Source organism: Etheostoma spectabile, chromosome 5, assembly GCF_008692095.1.
Source record: "Etheostoma spectabile isolate EspeVRDwgs_2016 chromosome 5, UIUC_Espe_1.0, whole genome shotgun sequence".
NCBI lineage: Eukaryota > Metazoa > Chordata > Actinopteri > Perciformes > Percidae > Etheostoma > Etheostoma spectabile.
This window is the reverse complement of record NC_045737.1, coordinates 6,032,569-6,037,741: the sequence shown is the minus strand read 5'-3', so window position 1 is coordinate 6,037,741 and position 5,173 is coordinate 6,032,569.

Here is a 5,173-nt window from a genome sequence, read left to right as displayed (position 1 = left end):
AGGGCTGGAACATTTCAAGTATTGTTTCTAAAAGGTGCTGATGCCAACTCTTAGTCACGTCAGTTAAAAAGAAAAAGAAAAAAGGGGAACACCGGGGGGAGGAGTGGCTGAACTGTGTGCCCTGTGTGAATTATAGAGCACTAGGACAGAATAACTCCATCATGAGATCAGGATGGGTTGTGTGTTTAACTGTCCACCCTGAGGGGGTAACATAGGAGTAATGGAGATGAAGATTAGGATAATGAGAATGTGCGGCAGCCTGATCTGGTTCTGAAAAGACTGATAAGCAGGCGTGAATGTAAATGCACCCTATATGCATTATATACCTGCATACAGAACATTAAAACCTCAACTGTATTATCTAAAAAAGAACATTCATTCATGTACACAACTACAGGTACTGTGGGCACTCTTTTGTTCATCACACACACACACACACACACACACACACACACACACACCACACACCTCAGGACCTTGCTGTAAAATTTACTGTCAGATCCTATCTTTTCTGCCGCTGACAAATGATCCCATGCAGTCAAACTGCTGCATGGGCTTAAAACTGGGAAAAGACAAAAAATACTTACATACACACAGCTGATTACTTGTATTTAAATTTCATCAAGTTAAATTCATGAAATGTACAACATGTGATGAAGGTCCGAGGTATACAAATTGCTGATTTTCTTTTAATCATCAGACCATATTATTCTATCTGTAAAACTACAAATCAAGGAGCCTCTGTGTGTGTGTGTGTGTGTGTGTGTGTGTGTGTGTGTGTGTGTCTCTCATATGATCCCACATGCGCAAAAGATCATACGCAGCTGTAAAGAAGAAAAAAACAGCGTCCTCTGTGCAGCTGTGGGGGCGGGGTATCACGGCTCTCAGTCAAGAATGTTTTCACATTGGGCTACCGGTATGACGCCAAAAACTGATCCTCCGGGGTGCCGGGTTAGCGCACCTGGTAGAGCGTGCGCCCCATGTATAAAAGCTTAGTCCTCACCACAGCAGCCACAGGTTCAATTCCACCCTGCAGCCCTTTACTGCATGTAATTCTGCCCTTTCATGCGTATAATGGTTCTGGAGAAAGCTACAGGCATCAATACTACAGGCCAAGCAATCAGCCCCTTTAAAATAGGCATGTTTTAAACCGGCACTGAACTAGTTTTTAAATTTCAGATTCTGAGTAAATTCTAAATCTAATGACATATATTATCAGCAGATTATTGTGTATAATGAGCAGTGAAAAATAGTGTTAGAGAATCTTGAATGTGCATACTTATTTATGCATATGTCAAAAGCAGCACTGCGTCCGCAGGTTCCACTCTGCCCTACCGCCCTTTGCTGCCTGTCATTCCCCCTCTCTCTCCCCTTTCATGTATTCAGCTGTCCTATATACATAGAGGCCTAAAATGCCCAAGAAATAATCTTTGGGGAAAACAATGCAGTACAGGAGTTTCCATGTAAAAAGCCACGGGTCAAATGTTTAATTCATACCAGCTACAGAGGACAACAGAAGAAGAACCAATGGGATCCGTGTGTGTGAAGACAAATATCTCACACACACAGACATGCACATGCTTATTCTGCTTATTCAATCCCTTTAAATAATATTAATATGTAAATCCAACAGCTAAATGCATACACTGGAATAATTTCACAATAAAACTTTTAGAGAAGAAAACATTATGTATTCAGAGGCAGCTAAGTCCATGTCCATGTAAAGCAGTGGCCATGGTTAAATGTGAATATACTTGCTTGAGTTTCTTGAGCTGAGTGACAGCTGAGTGAGCCTTTTGTCAAAATACAGTATATAACCCTCCCAATGCTGAGAGATTAAAAGAAATGATATCATCTTAGGGAAAATAATGCTGTAATTTACCTGTCCATCTACCTTTGATAAAGCTGAACAAATCCAACAGGACTTCTGCTGTTTGACATATGAACTCAAGTGTTCAAAAAGTTGCAGTTTATTTTCCAACATGGGCTTTATTTTCCTGTGATTTACATTAAGTGTCCAAAATGTCATTCCTCACTTTACAGTAAAGCTAACCCTCCTCCCTGTTACCCTCTTGTGCTGTTTTACAATTCAAGTCAAAGCAATATAAGCTGTTCTTCCACTTTTTCCTGTATAGCCTGAGCTGGCATAAATCTGGCAACCAGCAAAGTAAACAAGGACATGCGTAATTAACACTAAAAAACTGAAATGTTGCCATATTTGTTAAATTGCTGTTTTTTCAAGATAAGCGTGACTGAAGCTTGATAGTAGTATTTCGGAGGTGTTTTCCTGGCACAACTGTTGATTCGTTGATTGAATCGAGAGATCTGCACTACTAAGTTTCTCCCCACAAAATCGTTTAAATCTTGTGTTTACCGGAGATGTGCTCATAAGTTTCTTCAAAAAATAAGTAATTCAAAAAATGACTAAAGAAATCTTAGCAGACTAAGGCCAATTGGTCGCCAATCGACTAGAAGAGGGCAGCCCTATAACAAACTGCATCCCATAAAACAGACAAGATGTTGTTAAAAGAACTTGAGCTGCTTTACACAGAAAACTCTTCTAGCAAATGCAAGTTTAATTGTGAAATCTCAGCAGGAAGTCTTAAGGGAAAGTAATTGAACATAGCTTAGCAAAGTTAATTGAGGGAAGAACGTGGTCTAAATCTACACTTGGACATGTTTATGGACATGCCACTGTCTGTGTAGCTGGATCATGTTTTCTACAAAGAGCTGAGGGTTAGGTGAAGAGCTGCTGGAGATTTCAGTAGTTTGGAAGTCAGTTCTGAAGTCTTTACACTGGCTTCCTGTGTCTCAAAGAATTGATTTCAAAGTACTTTTGCTAGTTTATAAATCCCTTAACGGTTTAGGTCCAAAATACATTTCTGATCTGCTACTACACTATGACCCACCCAGACCTCTCAGGTCATCTGGGACAGGTCTACTTTCTGTCCCCAGAGTCAGAACTAAACAGGGTGAAGCAGCTTTCAGTTTCTATGCTCCTCATATCTGGAATAAACTCCCAGAAACCTGTAGATCCGCTGCTACTCTCAGTTCTTTTAAATCAAGGCTGAAGACCTTCCTTTTTGATGCTGCCTTTCTTTAAATGAATGCTCATTTCTTTAAATTTCTTATGCTGCACTGTAACTTATATTCTTGTGTTTTATGTGTCCTAATGTTTCTATTTGGTTTTAAACTGTCTATTCATGTGTTTTATTGGTTTTTAATGCTTATGATTTTTTAACTGTTTGTACTGATTTTTAACTGTTTGTGTTTTATCTGTTTAACTGATTTTGTGTAAAGCACTTTGAATTGCCCTGTTGCTGAAATGTGCTATACAAATAAAGCTGCCTTGCCTTGACTTGCCTTTGGGTGAACCTAAAACCTGCAACACACATATTTTCAAAGCAAGCAAGCAATCAGGGCTGGGCGATATAGAGAAAATCAAATATCACGATATTTTTGACCAAATACCTCAATATCGATACCTTAACGATATTGTATTGTTGACTATTGGTGCTTTCACAAAGTATTTACACAATGAGATTTTTGATAAATAATCATCAGTAAATAATACAACCATCTAGTATGTTCAGAAAATGGCATCACTTTACTGTAATGCAGCCTTTAAAACCAGGAAAAGACACCACTTATGCCAAATTACGATATCACGATATCCAAAATCTAAGACAATATCTAGTCTCATATCATGATATTGATATAATGTTGATATATTGCCCAGCTCTACAAGCGATGCCTTTTCCTCTGCTTGTTGCTCCATTTCTTCAGGATGAATGTGATGCAGTTTTATTTCACACAATCCTACTATTCCTATTCTTCCATTGCCCCTATTACTCTCTATTACTCTATTAGCTTTGAAAAAACGTTCAAGGCCTGTGGAAACCTTTCTTAAACACTCAATGTTACCGAATTCAGGTAACATCAATGCTGGGAGGTTCCTATAAATCACACTGACACTGTAATTAAGAAAGATGGATTGATCTTTGAGAAAAAGGCCTCAGGCCTATGGCTGTTATCTCTTTTTGATTGGTATCAACTCTCTCTATCTCTCTATCTCTAAGTTGAGGAAATTGGTTATTATAAAAGCACAACTGTCCTCAGGTCCACACGCATAACAGCCTTTACTCTCTTTATAATCTTTGCCCTCATGTCTTTCTTAGTGTTGTTCAATACATTTTTTCAGATACGTTTACCTCCACAGAAATAACATGGTGACCGCAATCATGTGCTTAAGGCATTTAAGTGAAGAAGTATGAGAGGCACGCAGCCATCACACTGTCAGACTGGAAGCGTGAAGAGCATGACTCATTTCTGTAGAGCTGTAAAGATTAATTGATTAATCTGCAACTATTTTCTTAATCAATTAGTTTGTGGGAGAGATTTTTTATGAGAAAAAAGAAATGTCTTAAATGTCAATATTTTCTAGTTGCTTCACTCACTATGACAGTAAACTGAATATCTTTGAGTTGTGAACAAAACAATACATCTTGGGCTTTGGGATACACTGATCAACCAAATCAACTAAGCTACTTGATTAATCAAGGAAATATTCAACTCATGAATCAACATTAACAATAATCGTTAGTAGCAGCATTAAATTTCAGAAAATCGTCAAACATTTTTGGCCTTTGTTGTTACCATTTCATTAAATGCCACCACTGCTCAACCTATTATAACCTCTTTAGCCTGTTTTAACTTCCTCTATGAACTTTCTGATAGCTACACATTTAGAAAAAGCTATATTTAATAACACTGAGGCGTCAATAGTGGGAAACACATCCACAGATGTTTTTAGATATGTTAGCTTTTTTTCTCATTTTTCTCATAATGAATAAATCAGTCAGACTTTACATGACATTTGATATAAACTGAATATTATGCCACACGGCCATTGCTCATGTACATGTACCCTTACTTGATTCTCTGTCAGTCTTTTCCAGACGTTGTGTTCCACTGATCAGACAGAAATGTAGTTGGTTTTTGGCAAGTTTGCTATTCTTGGCGTGTCGATTAAGCGCCAGCAATGTGATCTGAATTTCCAGCAGTCAGAATGAGACACCTCGTCTCACATCACGAGATGTCTGAAAATCTGAAGTGTCTCAAATGCTCTCTCTCCCTCACTCCCACACACACACACACACACACACACACACAC